This window comes from Lepisosteus platostomus, chromosome 6 (genome assembly GCF_059453375.1).
Source record: "Lepisosteus platostomus isolate fLepPlt1 chromosome 6, fLepPlt1.hap1, whole genome shotgun sequence".
Lineage (NCBI taxonomy): Eukaryota > Metazoa > Chordata > Actinopteri > Semionotiformes > Lepisosteidae > Lepisosteus > Lepisosteus platostomus.
The window spans coordinates 36773686-36792154 of NC_142616.1; the positions used below are offsets into that span (position 1 = coordinate 36773686).

Sequence of the window (18469 nt, forward strand, 5' to 3'; positions counted from 1 at the left end):
AAGCTTCTTTGCAAAGTAGTATTACACAAAGCGGGTTAGAAATTGTGAATCAGGCGAAAATAGGACAAACAGCTGAAAAAAAATTGTCAGATGAAATGTGAAAGCTTTCTTCTTACTGAACTGTAAATTCCAAGTCCTGGTATTCAGTACCTGCTCTTACAAGTTTTATTTCAGCTCCTGTCTAGTAAAAGAACAGCAAGGTTGACATAAATAATAATTTCACCCGAAGACACTTGAAGTCACAGCTTGCCAGATATGAATACCAAACCCTGAAAGCACTGCTGTGTAAATCTTTATTAAAAAAATTAAAGCAATGATTTCTTCAGCTACCAATTTGTTTTTTAAACCTTTTAAGTGTAAATTGCCTCTCTTCCTGTAAGTATAAAAATCTAATTAGATTATTCACCTAATTAAATATTAAGTTCTCCATCTGTACAGGATGGTATGATGATGACTTGTCAGTTGTGGACTTGTGTAATGTTGGCACGCGATTTTGACAAGTTGATATATGCAGATGATGGGGTGTTGGACACCACTTGAAGTGATGGAGGTGTTATTCAAGGCAAGGCATCCACTCGCCAGAAGCTAGTGCCTCTTAGCATTGGGAGGAACTAAACCAGAAGATACAGGCACTCCAGGATGTAAGAACCATTCCAGGAATGAAATGATGAAGATGCTGCAAGGTTTTATTGTCTCCCACACAAACTGCTTTGGGGAAACGATGTGGGCTGTTCACAACATTCAAGGACACCAGTCTGCTTTCTGCCCTGATCATGCAGTCTAGGTTTCATTAAAACAATCCAATGCTGTGAAGACTTAGAACATGGATAACATGGATATAAATGTGATTCCTTATTTTGCAGTTAGTTCTTGTTTATAAAAGAAAAAAATAATGTGAAAATTGTTGCAAATCTATTTTTCTTACCTCTTAACATTTGTGTTATAATTGTATATCGTGCAACTAGATTAAAGTTTATGGCAGAAACTGCAAGCACAATACAGTTTATAGTACAGACAAGTGTGAATTTAAGCAATTTGCATAGACATGATAGAAGGTTTTGCAGACTTCAAAGCTCACAGATCAACAGACTGTTCATTTTAAAGTCAAGGCTTAGCCTCAGACTGTGTGTGGTATGGAATGATTAAGAGTGTTATAGCCCAGTATCATGCCTTCTGGTCTAATAGGAGCTCAGGTCCATTGTCAGTGGGTAACGTCCTGTTACCCTGAACGGCAACAGGACAAGATATTGTGAGAATCAGGTGGCCATATGACGTAAGTTAATGTACGTTTGGTCTGCCATCCTATTGGCTATTCAGTGTCTTTAAGTGAAGCAATGTTTTGAGTCTCATCCCCATAAATATAAATTTTACACTCAAACAACCTTAATAATTATTCTACATACATTTTCATTTTGTGCAGTTCTACTTGAGAACCAGTCTGACTTCTAGGTCACAGTACCAAGAGCAAGATCTTTGAAATCAATCCAGATAATTAAGTTAGGTTAACAAAAGGTTCAGGACACCCCGAGCTTCTAAAAAAACTCTTGCCTCTTTTCCTAACTCCTATTCAGCAAGAAAAAAAAATCAGCTGACCTATACACTGTCCCAGACATTCCAACAAAGGCTTCCTTTGTTCAGTGAGTCACTACAATCTGAAAGGATTTTCTGTTAATTTATGATAAACATACTGTGGTGCCATAGAACTGAGTGTAACACAAAGCATTTTCAGAGTGCATTCTCCTGACTGTACTCCTGTTACAGCACTGGGTGTGTACCAGAACACCTGGGATCCATTTGATCTGGCACAGGGCTAGAAAATGCATTTGTGGTACATTTCTGGTTAGCAAGTTATGAATAATGATATGTTATTGAACCAGTTGCTGAGACAACAGTTTCTTAGGCATCAGGAAAGGTTTCTTGAGTTATTAGAAAAAAAATTGCAAAGTGTTTATTATCTGCCAGGGCGTGCATGTACAGTAGGCGTGACCCATTGTTCTGGATGGTCACTCAGATGAAAAAGCATTGTTATCTTGTCTTACAGAATGTTATACAGACTCAAACGTATACTAGCCCAGCCCCTCCACTCCCCAAAATCAAAAGCAAAACAGCACAAAAAACATCTTGCCCAAACAACATACGTCAAAATCCATTTCTGGAGAAGAAGCAAATGTTGTTTGGACTTTCAAAGAACTTGGAAGTTTCTTTTTCTTTACATTTTTTTATCATAAATATTGCCTCGTTCTGTTGCATAATTCCTTGTTATGGTCTGTATTGTATGGTGTTCAGATGTACAGTATTGTTCTGCAAAAATGAATTTTAAAAGTATCAGAGATCCCTGAAAAGCTATGGCAAAAGGCAAGTTTTCAGTCAATGGAATTTAAGAGTTGATATCTAACATTTAATGTACTTCACCTCATAAATGAACAAGCTTTCTTGTGCTAGAAAATTAAATTAATAACCAACAAAGATGTTTAAAAATTAATCTGTATATAATAGGAAAACAATTAGAATCAAAATACTGTATTTAGAGCACAAATTTCAAAGATTAAGCTAATTAATATTGACACTGCTTTGTTCACGGTGAAGTTTCTGTTTGGGCAGTTTAAACCAAAGAAGAGAAAAATGACAGAATCCTGAAGCTTTCTGCACCACTGATTCTGATTCAATTGAAAACTACTGGGATGAATACCAAAACACTGAGGGGATTCTTTTCTACTGGGAGGTTTAGTGCTGTTGATAATCTGCCACAAGCAGTGTAACTATTATTCTAAGACTGAAAGAAGGGTCTCTATTCTACCCTTGATTACAACATGTTTTAGATACTTGTATTGGAAACAGTACATAAAAAAGGAGAAGATTAAAACAAACATTTTATTAATTCTTGACCTATTTTTGCTTCCAGGGCTTATTTGTTGTGAGATTATTTTAAAACTGTAGCCCTGTTTGCAGTGATAGAAGAAAAATGGCGCAAAAAAACAAACTACTGGGTTAGAAGAGATGGTTAGGAGAATACCAATACTGTAGGTTTCACAGATTCTAGCAGCTTTAAATTTTGGAAGATTAGTTTTCCAAACTATAAATGGATTTTATAACTGAGGCCTCTGCCAGACTGACTGTGTATAGATATGGGTCACAACACCCCCTCTGCCAGCATTAATTATTTCGGATCCTTCTGCCCAGCCCATTCAGAAGCTGCTTGGCTCGTACCACTTAGTGGAGATGTGGGGGGGTCCAGCATCTTCACACATGTGTGGCCGGCTTGTCAATCCCTCAGCTAAACGGGTTAAAGCTAAATCCAAATCTTGAATTGTTCGTGCTCTTAACCGCCTGATACTACAAAAGCTATCTTTTCCAGAAATTTTCAAGTAACAAAGTAAACCTCATTTGTCTGGGTTTTCTTGATTCAGTTTTGTCTTCCTTTTTTCTGGACTTCTCATTCAAGTACAATTGAAAAAGTCTTGTAGGAACCCAGTGCCAGATGACTCAAAACTGAAAAAAGTCTTACTCATTAACTGAGGCTCTTTCTATGAACTGGGGCATATTCTTCACATTTTGTTGTACAATTTTGCATGAAACAGGTACAAAATAGTGAATATACACTTGTCTGGGATTATATATTAGTTTTCCAGTACTATACGTAACAGAACCGTTCCTGGAATTTGTGCTGTTTAGTGAAGAGGGTTCTGAAGAGGGGTGCAGGCCACGCCATTTTCCCAAGGGTAATTATTTCTCGAAACATCTCTGCCTAGTACATTGCGTAATGCTGATAGCACCACACCCAAGGGCAATGGTCCGATCATGGCCTGCTGTTTAATAATCACACACCTCGCATAATCGGATGGTAGCAGACATTGCCCTGATGTGATGCCACGTGAAACAAAGGCACTGATGAGTTATCATGCTGGGGGCGGTGGGATGAGATGAACAGGAATGAATCTGTGTAAGGAGAAATGTTTCAATTGTTCAGGCACTTTACGGTACAGCTTTGGGTTTGCAAACTCATGAGTCAGATTTACATAGCTGGATAACTTTTTATTACTTTTATGAAACTCTTGAAGGGTCGAAATAAATACATTAAAGGCAAAAAGTCCCTTTACCTGATGCATTATTTTATTACTCTTATTAAAATATTGAAGGGTAGAATAAATACCTTAAAGGCAAAAAGTCCCTTTACCCGAAGTTTTGAATCTGTAGCATAACAAACTTTAATGTTGTGTAAAATGTAGTACTATACCAGTAGTGTAAATGTGTTCCAATAATATTATTTTACCTCCACAGAAGCAGAGTGAAGTCTTGAGGGTGTCTTTAGAATGTCTGTGAAGGATTATTCGACCGGCTGAGTTAAACGTCTTAAAGGGGTTACAGTTGTGCTGGAAGAGCTAAATGCTCGAAACTGCACAACAGGGCACTCTGGTTGGGTTTGTATTAGACAGACCCTGTGCAGAAGGAAAGATAGGAAGCTACTTTAGCCATCGCTTTGAGAAAAGATTTCCCCCCCTCTTTTTTGTCCCTTGGCATTTTGCTTGCTTTTGTCACTCTAATATGTGAGTGTTATAAAATTGAATTCGCCTATAACATTACAATCATATTTATCACTTAGAACCCATTAATTTAGTTGTAATTAAAATTTAAAATGTACATATCCTCTTTGTCAGGATTGTAACCCCTCCTCTTAAGGGCGCTCCGGCACTTTCTCATTTTTCTAATTACATGCACCTGCCCCCAATCCTGCCCCTTCTTATTTAAGCCTGGCACTTTCACTACTCTGGGCTCTGCATTGGAAGATGGACGCCCAGAGGCCCGCCTACCATCAAGTTGCCCTATGTCTACGGCTTGAGGGCACAGGTCTCCTATTGGCATTCTGACCCATCTGAGTCTGGGGCTCAGAGCACCTGGCCTCGTCATCCCGTTTTTATTCCCCGTCCCGTTCCGTTTTTTAACTCTGTTTTGTCACGTCTCAATTGGATCACCGGTTTTGGTCTTCACCCCAAATTCCCCCCCTGGACTCCTTGGACTTGTTCGCCTTGGCTACACCCCCCGAGCACCAGTTCACTGTCGTCACACCCCCCGTCAACCCCTCCTGATCCTCGTCATCTCCTCCCCGTCGTCCTTTTCCACTTACTTCCAGATTATACCGTCTGCATAGGGTCCTAAACTACGCTTCACGGGAGCCTGGATCCCTAACTCTTAAGTTATAAAGCTTACTTTTTTCAAATCTGACTGAAGGCATTTTAAAATCATTTTAAGGCAGCTGAAAGCAACAGATGCTGGAAAGCTTTCTTGTCTTCACTGTACTGGCAAAGCCGTGTCATAAGAAATCATACTGGCATGATTGTGGAAGTAAAGGAGCAAAATGGTAACAGATGTGTGAGCATACACTGAAATGTTCTTCCTAACTATACCACAATGTTAAAATACTTATTTTTCACATTTACTGTACATGCACATTTGTGGTGCACTTGTTTAAACTGCTGTCTATGGATTTTCTGGTTGAATATGGTGATCTGTGGTTTTAAATGCAACAAAACTAACTGCTAAAAGGTTGCCAGGTCTTTAAAGCCATTTTCACACAATGCCAGGAAATACCCTGCAGTTTCTCGAATTAATACTTTGCTTTTCTTATTACCCAAGCGAGATGGATGTCCTTCTGGAATTTCATTGAGAAGCATTATTCCATCCTCCCAAAACAAACATGCCAGTACGAATCACTGTGTCCCAGTTACATATTTTGACTCTGATGCTTTATAGCTTTTGGTGTGTCAAAAAGCTTTACCATTTTTTACTATGGAACAATTTTGATTTTCATTTCCGTGGATTTAAATAAATAGCACACACCTTGCAGCTGAGGTCATTTAAAATGTTTTAAAACAGACTTTTTAATAGGAAAAATCTTTCTTTTTTTACCCTAAAGCTTTTTTTTTCAGCTAAGGGGATGCGGTTATCAGCGGTGATTTTCCCTCCTGCCTCATCACGCAGTTAGTAATGTGAGGACACACTGCCGATAGAGCTTTGTGCAGTCTTTAATCCCTGAGCAGATATTTAGCCAGGGTGTGGCAAGGGATGTGCCACTACCTGTTGGAAGAGTAGAGAAGAGCCTGTGAGCGCCTTAGGACAGCAGATGTAGGGGCTCTGTTTGTCAGGGAGGTGTGGGCGAGGATGTTAGTCAAGAACATCAGCTGCATGGAAGAGCTGGCTTAAGACAGCATTGTGGAGTTCTTTCTCCCTAAATGTCCTAGAGCTGGTATCGCCAAGACACACAGAGACCTTCAAAACAGGAATCCTGAAAAGTTACGGGTGTTTTGAAAAACACATTTTATTAGTTTTCTATGGACAGGACTCTGTGCTTCTTAAATGACTCTGGGCAGTAGATGTTTAATAGTGAAATGTTCCACTGTTGTGTGGTAAAACATTGTTTGCAGAGGGAGAACAGTTCTATTGTGTTCGCTATGGTTTGGTTTAACAGCTATGTATTAATTATTGTAATGATACTGTATGGATTCCTTGTTTGTTTAGCAGCTGAGGTGGAACCGATATTTATCCTGCAGTGCTAGTGATTATTGCTGTAATTTACTACTTCCCGATGGTATGGTGCTTCTCCAGCAATGACATTTTCTCATTAGTGTGTCTCTTTGATCAACGAATTAGACATTTTCATAAGAGATGGATATTAGATATCAGTGGAGAGGCAATCTAACTTTTTGAACCATTTTTATTCTAACATCATGAACTGGGAAGAGTGCCTTGTAATTTACCTGACCCGTTCAGATATAATAACAGTCTACTGTATATGTGTCTCCTGATACAGCAGCATAACTGCTTGTTGTTTTACTTTGGTTTGGAACATAAGTGAAATGTTAAAATAAGTTTAAGAGACCATTTCATACTGTGAGCAGGATTTCATACCATTGAAATGCTACCACAAAATAAATAATTGTAAACAAATGCACTACTGATTTTATTCCAGAGCAATACCACATCTCTTTGTATAATAGTCCCTGAAGGAATTATTTACTTAACCTTGACACAATGGTTACTTGCACTTTCTACTATAAAGTAGAATTGAAATTCTAATACTTTTTCCAGCATCCTCAAACGTCTACTATTATCCACTTACATAATTACTCAAAATATATACTGTAATAGTCTAGAAAATCATCCTCTACCTTTGTGAGGATAAGGGTTAAAGAAACCTGCAAGCAACCATTGCATGTAAGACTTCCTCTGTGAGTGTGAATACTGCTGTAAATGGGATAAAAATCAGTTGACCTAAATGGTGCCAGTACTTGTTCACGGACACGTTTGCACTGACATATAACTTCTTCTCCTGTAAATAAAGCTGAAAAAACTGACGACTTCAGCTGAACAGAGCTCTGACTCAGCCTGAGGAATTACCGTAACTAAAACCAACAGCAGCAGTGGATTGTTCATCATCATGTGAATCTCACATACAGAAATTTTGTGGTATTATTAAACTGATCATTTACAGCCTCAGGGTATATTTATCAGTATTAGTGCCTAGTGGATGGCATAGTTCTGATACGTTTGGTGCTGCTGCCGCAAAGCTCTTGGATTCTGGGTCTGATTCCTGTTTTGGTATCTTCTATGTGGAATGTACAGTACCCCATGTACCCCTGTTGGTTTTCACCAAATGTCTCAATAATTTACTGTCATTTGCACAACTTTAATGACCTAAACAATATATACCATGAAAGACTCACACATGCTTATACTACATACAAATAAATTGTTGAGAAAAATCAATGGGCCTGTTATATTCTAAAATCATTGTGTTAAGTCTACAGAGTCATCCTTCAGGGCATAAATTTGTTATTTAAACACATTGGTGTTTTCTCTATTTTAACCTGGCAGAGTTGTTATAACAGAATCTCTTGGTAATGTGAACTGTACCCATTTCCACCAGGAGTGAGGAGCTCCACATGCTTAACCTACTCTGAAGAGTTTTAGTTCTCATGAACATCAGTCAAGTGGTTGTGGGACTCTGGAACATGTTAGCAGATACTGTGGCTTCCTTCTAGAAATACCTGGATGATATCCTCTGATAAAACGCCTTGCAGAAACAAAATGAGCTAGATTTGAGAAATGGCCTTCTGTTGTTTGTTCCCTTCCATACAGTATGTTCTTTTCATGTGAGTATATGTACTGTAAAATGTCAAAGATACCATAAACCAAACAACAATAAAGCAGATAAACAATGTTACTCATGCATCCATAGATCTTTACACCAACCCACCTACTGGGCGGAAGCAGCCCCCCTGTTTGCAAACAACTGTTGACCAAAAACTCTTTTGGCACTGACACATCTAATGAAATGACTAGGCGCTCCGATCCTTTCGTATTTAGTTGATTATGTGCACCTGCCTCTTGTTTTGTCTCACTATTTAAGCCTGACGCTCTCGCTATTCTTGGCTCAGCACTGGGAAATGGACTCCCCGAAGCCTGCCTACCAGCCCGTCCTGGAGTGACCCGATGGCATAGGCTTCATCACAGCTTCCTGACCATCTGAGTCCGGGTCTCAGAGAGCCTGACCTCGTTACCCTGGTTTTATTCCCTGTTCCTGTTCTGGATTTTAACCTTGTTTGTATCGTCTTGGATGGATCCCCCGGTTTTGGACTTTGGACTGTCTGGATCTGTTTGCCCTTGTCACATCCCCTGAGCACCGGATCACTGTCGTCACGCCCCCCTGTCTGTCTACCCATCCTATCCTGCTGTACCTTCCCCTGATGTCCTTCTCCACTTACTTCCAGATTATAGCGTCTGCATAGCATCCTGAACTACACTTCACGGGAGCCTGGACCGGCTCTTGTTATATACATAACATGTCAGATTCAGCTGATGGAGCTATGAGCATGTACAGGCAAGGTGTAATAAAACAAAAGAAAGCAAGGCAGAGGGCTGTGAAAAGACAATTTCTTTGTGGGGTTAGAGATACACTCGGATTCTAATTTTTCACCCATACCTTAAAGGACCAGTTCATCCTAAATAGATTCCAATTTACCGCTAATGAATGTTATGTACACACTGGGATTACCTGCTGGTATTTTCTTACTTAAATTAATTGCCAAGCAACATCAAGCAGTTATAAACTGACCTGGCCCTGTACAATATAGTTTTGAGTTCCAGCTATTTAAAGTGGCACCTAGTGGTGCTCATTGAATTGCCATGTGGATTTTCAATTGTAGTGGAAAATATTTTCTAGGTGCTATTAGTTTTTTGGGGGGTGTTGTTAGTGAATGAGACAATTGTTCTGTCTTTGTGGATGTAAGATTCATTGTACTGTAGTTAATTGTTTTGTACTGTTGGGTATACCCTGCTGCAGAACATCTTGTCAGAACAGAGCTGCATTGTGTTCTACAGTATGTATGCTAAATATGTGGGACCCAAGAGCTTGTAGGTAGTAAAAGGCCTTGAGTAAATACATTTCTAAAATACAGTACAGTACTGTATGTCATCTGGCTCTGTGGTGGTCATGTTCATTGATTTGAATTGTATCCTGGGGAAGTTCTTTGTGATTAATTATAAAATGTTTAGTGGTTAAATGGTGTTACTTAATAATGACAACAAAACAGTTCGTGATCACAACACAAGTATTGTGTACTTGGATTGAAGTATGCTACAATCCAACGGCTATGCTATTTTTGCAGAAGTCTGATTAGATCTGTGAGTAGGATTCTGTAGGAATGAATTGCCATGCTGTTTCTTATGTAGATTTAGTCTGTATTTAGCTTTCTTGCGGTGACGTAAGCTAAAATGTAAACTTTCATATGTGCTACAAAGTGGGTTTTAGAATGCTTAGCTATGAAAGTGACAAAAGCCACACTCTTAATCTCTTTTGTCTTTATTGATTGTAATGGTGTTGTATCTGAAGAGTTAAACTCATATACCTTCATTCCTGCATGGCAGCAATATCCTTCTATTTTTATAAGAGCTCAATAAGTACATTTCTTAATAGGAAAGTTTTATTCAGGTTTCAAGACATACCGTAGGTACAGATTGGTTTAAAGATATAGATACACAGTAGATCCGATTTACAGTAAATACATCTCTTAAACTGTGATACATAAAAGTATTAAATTTACTACATAAAGTAGTGAATTTACTACAGAAAACTACTACATTTATTACAAAAAACTACTACATTTAGTACAACAAACTACATAAAGATTGTTAAGATTATTTGGGAAACTATGTTGTCTGATGTAAAATGGAAATGACATATTTCTGGTTTTGTTTGTCTAGCTACCTGTAGTGAATGCAGAAATGATAAGACAGCATGGCTCCTGTATGACTTTTCTGGGACTGAATTTATTCTGTGAACTGTAATCCTGTAAAAGGGCCTTTTGATATGTAGTGTGGAATTTGAAGCAGCTATATCATTTCTGTGCTGTCTGAATTAATGTGCATTCCCATAAATGACTAGCTATTACAAACTCTGTGATTTACAAATGAAATGTCTGGGTTTGCCCAGGATTTTTAACCCTATGCACAATAATGCATAAAGAGAAAACTTTGTTTTGAAAATTAAATGTCTAAGGTCTGTTATATTCTTGAAAGAAATAGAATCACTGTAGGACTTAGTACTGTAAACATTAATGTAACAAATGTAATTTAAGGGATTCTGGTATTGACCATTTATTTAGATAAGAATGAGACTCAAAACCGCAGGTATTAGAAGTATCTGTATACTGTATATATATATAGAATGTATATATATATATAGAATAAACTGACATCAACTGGTATGTACAATTGTTAAACACAATCTATAGTTACAATGTAGGCATGGGAATCAATTTACTCTAAGCTGCCAGTGTTTTGACTGTTATGAAAACTTTAGTATGGGTTGATAAACCATGACTGCGATTTAAAACATTCTAAGTTCATGTTGATCAGTAGCTTCCAAAACATGATCACAACATATACAAATTAAATTAAATGTGATCAGACAGAATGGTGTTTTGCAGTAGCTAACCCATCACTTTTAATAGTAATATCGAATTGTCTAGTTGTCAGGTATTTCGTGCCATTGACATTATAAACGTAAAGACTTCTTTTTGCATGACAAAAAAGTACTGAACTAACTGTTAGCTGAAAAGTCTGAAAATAAGATCACAACAGGAATATTTTTACGAGTCGGTAATATTGAAAAGAACAGAACAACGCAAATCTTAAACGGTTTGCGGCTTTTTTTCTTGGTACAACTGATAATGGAGTATTGACAAGAAAAAACAGATAAGCTTTGAAGTCAGTTACACCCACTTTACAAACAGAAACATTATTTTTTAAATTTCGCTATACATACTTAAAAGCGTTTCGGAAGTTCCCATGCTAACTGCTCTTTTTAAAATTAACATACAGTATTCCTTATTGTGATGGACATATTGGTGGTTGCCACTGTAGCAATATCACACCCCTTGCTTTTTTCCCCCTGTTTGGCAAATGCCCCCCTCTACAATGCATACTGTATTAGATGGGCAATTTGCCCAGAGGGAAAATCGGGTCATTTTTATTTCTCTATGTAATAAACATTTTTTCCTAAAGAAGGCAGTTTGGACAATTGAACGATACGTTTATTGTAATAAAGATGCAATTAATTAGTAATTAAAATCAGATATTATACTTCTAAAAATCATAGTTTGTATTTTAGAAAAAAAACGAAACTACCGAAGCAAAGCTGTTTTATTTTTTTTATAACATCTACCGTATTGTTAACATAGTTTATTGGGTTGGCATATCACGAGCTTAATTTTGTGTTTTTCGTTGACAGCAAATATTTATTCTCTGTTTAACAAGATACAGTACAAATCGAAATTATTCGAAATAACTTTTCAGATTTACACTATGGTTAGGATGATGTCTTGCAGGGAAAAAGGTAACTATGACAACCGGTTCATTCCGGGAGAAAACAAACTTCTAATTGTGCATAATTTCTGAGACGCACAATATAAACAACAAAACTGTTGGACATTAACACTTTCCGAGCGTCACACGTCAAACGTGTAAAAACAAGTAATTACCGTATCTACAACATCTCAGTAAATACAGTACCCCTTTTTGCTCTAGCACATTTAGTTATTACCTAAAGTTGGTCTCCCGAGGGCATTTTTTTTTAAGTTTTGTGCACACCTTGACAGCTAAAAAAATGGGCGCGGCTGTAACCGCAACCTCGCCACACTGCGTTTAGACTTGTTGGTGAAAGCGCAGTGAAAAAAAGGAAAAAGTAATTAATAAACGGCAAAGCACAAGCATTCCTGCAAGATCAGTCAGCAGCAGCCCACCTTTCCACGGACGGGATACAAAAAGTGCTGGAAAAGGGATCTTTATCTATAAGAAATAAAAAAGGTTTGGGGAACGGACATCTGCGGACGCATTTTCTTGGATTATTAAGGCGATAAAGGTATGAATTATTTTGCACATTGTAGGTCGTTTAATTATATGCCCAAAGAGCAATATACTTATAAATGTTCATGTAATATTTGTTTTTGCTTCGGAAATTTGTGTTTCCATTCGATTTACAGATTAATGTTTTTTTTTGGTTGTACTGTATTTAGTAATCAGTACTCTCCAAACGCTTGAAGAATGCCTTACTCAGCCTGACTTGTTTTGAATGTCGTCGTCCACCTGTTCGCTCTTTACCACGCTGTTTAAAACTGTAGCTCCTGCGCTTCTTGAATAGCCGTTGGTTTTTCGATTAATCTTTCTGTAAATATTTTGCTGTTCATCTGTTCTTCTTAATTTTTATGATTACAAGCTTTTGACACTTTTTCTATATTGTAACCTATAAATGAAATCCCATGTAGGGAATAGGTTTATTAGATTATAAAACTTTATGAAAAACATCTGAAAAATGGGGAAATAATTGCTGTTTCGAGGTTTTTGATTTGAGTTTTACGGTATGTGACTATATTATACTGTGTATTATGTAGTACGAAACGTACTGTAGCACGTAATATTATGAAGGCTACAATGTAGATTGGTGCAAAAACATTACATAAGAAATGTCTTTCATTGCTGCATGTAGCCATCAATTGTGATTCACCTGTTTTTAAATACAGATTGCAAACAGATGTTAAAATATGTTTATTCTAAACAAGGAGCACAACCAAAAGCTTTTCTACTGTTTAATTTAAAACCTTAGGAGAATGTACAGTATGACAAATTAATTTAATGTACTGTATATGCCAAACAAATGTGCTCTGATCCAATAAGTGATTAATTTTGGTGTATACAAATCCTTGAAAATCCTTAATAATACCAAACCTGGAAAATACTGACACATATTCCAGAGTATGAAGCAAAATGTTCTAGAGTATGACTGAACTATTGTTTTATTTTTATTTACAAAAAACCTTTAACTTCAGCACACAGCTTTGAACCCATCTAATATTTCTTAGCTGTTCAAGGCATGCAGATTATGAGCACAAAATAATGTTTCTTGTTTATTTTGGCATCTTTTGTACTTGCCATTAATAATACAGTAAATGTTTTTTTTTGTTTCTACTCAAATGCTAAAAGGTTCTCTTTGCGCAAATTTTGTTCAAAAGAGTGATTCTGAATGGTAATAATTACTAACAAAAAAAATAAATCTAAATAAGAACACCTTATGTGCACTATAGAATGTATTTATGCTCTGTCTAGTGGTGTCTGGACAAGTAATTTGCAGAGAGGCTCTATTGTTCATGCTTTCTGATAGTTTGTAACTCAATATGAGCAGATAACTGTCTCCCTGCACAATTAGAGAACTTCACAATTATCTCCAGTGTGAGTATGTGTCTTTTTATTAAGAAATTTGATTATTTTACTGGAGTAGAAGTTAAGTAGTATCTATTAAAAATGTGAGTAGGTATTCTTTATAATGATATTAAATAAAATTAATGACTTTTTCAACACTGTTTCAGTGCACCAATGTGTGTGGACATTTTTTAATTGTAAAATAACCTTGAGGCACATTCTATCCACTTTACCACATATGTTGAGCCATTCGTCCATTACAAGAAGGCCTCTTACTTGCAAGAAATGCCCTGGCAACACCGAGTCTATCCCAGAAAGCCGGGGCACAAATCGAGACCACACCCTGGACAGCAGTCCAGCCCATCACAGGGCACACACGCAGATGTACATAGTGACACCAATTAACCTAACCAACAAGCCTTTGGAAGGTGGGAGTAAACCCCACCTGGGGGAGAACATGCAAACTCGACACCACTTGCAGCACTGGGGCCCTTGATTTAATTCTGGACCTTAGGTGCTATCTGTGTGGAGTTTGCATGTCCTGTCCGTGTTCACGTGTGTTTTCTTTGGGTGCTCCAGTTTTCTCTCTCAGACATTCTGGTATGGCTGTGTGTGCATGTCTGTGTCTGCGTGTGCCCTGCGATGGACTGGATGGAACCGCGTTGATAATGTCCTGATTTATCTTATTAATGAATAGATTGAGACAATCATTTTTCTATATTTTTTAGTCATTGTTAGATTTTAGATGTCATTGAAGGCATAGAACAGTCGGTTGTTGTTTGTTTCACAAAATAGATTGTTTTTAAAACCTGTCATCTGTTCTGACAGACTTACTACTTACTACTTGCCTAGGAAATGATGATTTCATTGTACTGTTCTTCTAAAAATATATTTTCACATTAATGTGCTGTACACATTATAGGGAAGTGTTGGAATTCCAATATCAACTGAGAATCGTATGATATTTTGTATGGGAACCAAAATTTTGTGAGACATAAGTTTGGAATTGTAGTTGCCACATAGATTCTCCTTCATGAAATCCACTTTCTGGAAATGCAATGGTGGAAAACGATGTTCAGAGCATTTTGGTCATGATTTTATTTTCATCAGGCCTTTGCAGCAAATATTAGGTCTAAGTATTGAAATTAATTTTAAGGAGTGCAAGTATCTAGGTTTTGTTTGATTGAAGTTTTGTTTAATATTTTGTCTTATATTATAGTCCTATAATATATAGTTTACTCACTTTAAAAAGGGGATTTTATGAGTGTCCGTGCATGTACACTTGTAAAGCCTCCCTGCCAGTTTTTGGAGTATTTTAATCCTTGTACTGTGAATACTTTACAGGGTTGCATCCATTGTTCTGTACTATTGTTACCAACATCTTTTGAAGTGGTGTGGGTATGCCTCCAGCCTCCTATCCTGGTATTCTGAGACAGAAAGATTGCCCACTCAGAAGTTTGTTTTGGAAAGAAAAAGGCCTTCTTTTTATAAAGAATAGTTGGTTGCCAGTTGTTCTTCAGACAGAACTCTATTGAAGACAATAAAAAATATTTCCATAGTGACACACATAAAAGGAGCCCCTCCCTTGTCCTCAAATGATAAACAAAGTGAAAAAAACTCCACATTATTCAAGATCTGTTGCAATCTTACACTAAAAAGTCTATTAACTTTCTAAAATGGACTTGGCACTTTTTATTTTGCTCACACTTGCTAGAGGTAACTAGGTAAATACTGTATTTGTAACAAGAAGGTTGTTGGTTCAAATCCCCTGTGAGACACCGCTGTTGTGCCCTTGAGCAAGAGCCCTCATCTGAATTATTCTATAATTATTCTAGTAAAATGTCCTGCTTAATAACTGGGTGCTAATGTAAGGGTGTAAATGTAAATGTATTTTGATAAATAAATCAGCCCAATACATATACTGCATACTGCACATATAACATTTTAAATCTTAATTTTGCTCTTGAAGCACAGGAATGTACAGTATGTGACACCATTATAGTTTAAATGTCACAGAATAGCATGACACTCTAATTGATTTGTAAGTAGTTGAATGTTTTATAGCATCTACCCACATGCCAGAGTTGTCTTTCACAGTGACAACCTGTTCAAATCAGTTCCATCACATTCTCAAGCAAGGGACCATCAGTGACTCTGGGTTTCAAAATCAGGAAAGAACTGGTTAAGTGCCAAATGTCTGCTCACATTTTCTATTACTGTGTTAATGGAATACCAACATTTGGCTGCCTGTGGATCTAATTGAAGATCTGAAATAAGGGTGTGGTGCTCTTTGTGTCCTGGAACACTACACCAGTAGTACAATTGCAATCTATTGTTGTACAAGTCCAAAGGGACTTGTAATTCAGTACAGACAGAACAAAGTTTTCAAAGACTTTTGGTCTCATATCTTTAGTAATATACCAACCCCATACAGATTGTTAAAAAGTGCCTTAACTACTGATTACCTCGAATAAACCTCAACAAGTTGGAGGAATAATAATTTGTGTGCTTTATGAAAGAAAAATGAACACAAATAAAAGAACATTTAAAGAATGTTTTAAGTCTGGTGCTTTAGCATAATCGTAATCATAATCTTTTTCCTCTGGAAAACTGCACTTGATAGTGTGGAGTTGCTATAATGCTATTATAAGAACATTCATTCCAAACTGTTTTTTTTTTTGTCATGGCTGCTTATAACAGTGGTACGAACATTTCATCAGTATGTAATGATAATGTACAACAATTCTTATAGATCTGCTGTAGACAGGACAGTGCTATGGTTAACCACAAAAGCTAGCTTGAGAAGACCTGGCATGCACCTGAATCAATGTGGACAAACGGTGTGGTTAATTTTTCCAGACAGTGGGAAAACACAATTATTTGTCTTGGTGGATTGCTACACTGCTCTGTGCTACTGAAAGAAAAAACACAGTGTTGCACAGTGAGCAAATAACAATGTTTACTGTATGGACTTTTCCTGCTGTGTACATTGTATTATAATACACAGAGGAGTCCAAGTTCCCATCTTCTGATGTTCTCTCAAAACATCTTTGCAATAGTTGAAAGAACTCAGTATATAATTAGGTTTATGCTGAAGTTAATCGTCTATTTATTGCAATGTTACTTGCTGCACTTTTAAGAACCGCTGAGCAATAAGGCACACAATAGAGAGCAATAAGGCATACATTAGAATACGGTCTTTCATAATGCTCAGAAATGGTATTTGCAATACTATTTGATTAAATAATGTAGATGTAGTGAAATGTTTAGAGTACCCTTTAATAGTAATATAATTAATAATTGACATTAGTAATAATTTAGAGTAGTCTGAGTATTTGAGTTTTTGAGAACTGTTACTCTCACAGATCACTCTCACCTGAGTGTAAATGGGTGATAATCTGGTTTGATACAGAACTGCATCAGTACCCATCATATTGAGATTGAGCTAAGTAAACATTATAATCCCTGGTAAATACTGTAAACCCTGGTACTTGGAAGTAACTTGTTTTTGTGTGCATGCAAGTCAGTGGTGCAGGATTAGAGAGGTTATAGGGGATTAAAGACAGGTTTCAGTTTACATTTGGCTTTGAAATGAAATTCAGTCAAGTAAAAAAATCACTTTACTAAATCAAGTTTAATCTAAGAGCTATGAGGCAGCAGACCTTAAGGTAACATTGTACTTAAGTTAAGCAGTGCTTTCCAAGATTGGTCCTAAAATAACTCTCTGTAGTGGTTTAATTCCAACAGTGTTTAATCAATTAATATCATTGAATTCTTAATTGAACCAATTCATTTTTTGAAACAATTTCTGCATTCAGCTCAGACTTATCTTTACATACAGTTTAAAGTCATTATAAACTTTATATACAGTGTAAACTTTACGCAGTCATTTTCAAGATATTAAACAGAACTAAGTTGGTTTACAATTGTTTTTGCGTCATATTTTTAAACAGCAATTAGTGTTAGTAATTTGTCAGTTAATGACGTGTAGATTTAGAACACGTTGTCTTAATTAATGTTATAAATCAGCTCTTTGGTAAATTCGTTGCAAAAAATGAAGAGAGACAAGAGCTGAAGTTCAGTATCTGGTAAAGGATTCATGCTCATTTATAACCTTATCATATCATATAAGAACTGTTGTAAAAACACAAATAAACAATCAGTTTAAGAATTTGAATTATCCAGACTAATGCTCCCATGTTATAAAAAAAACAGAAGTCACAACGGCGCTCCCGGAGCTAAACCGTGAAAAACTGATGTAAAGAAATACTGCCCACTAGTGGACAACTGTCTCTGCTACACCGAAAGACCTGTACGTAATACTTGTTAACATTTTTTAACTGTTTTAGACGCTGGGAGAACACGTTTCACATTTCTATAATGGCATTTGAATTACTCTTGTGAAGTATAGTAGTAAATAACATTTCAGATTAGTGGTGTTTAATGTTTCTTTAAGTAGATTAATAGGTTTACACAATATTAAAATGGTAACAATTTAAATAATTTCTCTAAATTTGTATTTTGGTAATGCTTTATTTTAAATGTCCGCCTGAATATTAAATACATATCTGAAATATTACATAAATGTCCATAAACACTGCCAGTCTTTGGATCAAAGGCCCTTAAGAGACCTACTAATAACTTTAATTTGAATTATTGAATTGTTTTCAGTTCCTCACACATTCCAACATAGGATGATGCCTTTTATCTTTTGCCTTTT

The 18469-nt window shown here is 36.6% G+C and overlaps 1 protein-coding gene across 2 annotated transcripts in view; it reads left to right on the plus strand.

Moving 5' to 3' along the window:
• Positions 1-12184: 12184 nt before the first annotated feature.
• col17a1b (collagen, type XVII, alpha 1b) overlaps positions 12185-18469 on the plus strand; it is a 46583-nt gene continuing 40298 nt past the window's right edge. The window contains exon 1 of one of the 2 annotated variants that reach the window (XM_088635706.1): positions 12185-12415. The gene's annotated coding sequence lies outside the window, so the exon portion shown is untranslated. The remainder of the gene's footprint in view (positions 12416-18469) is intronic. The other variant, XM_088635705.1, reaches the window with a different exon arrangement.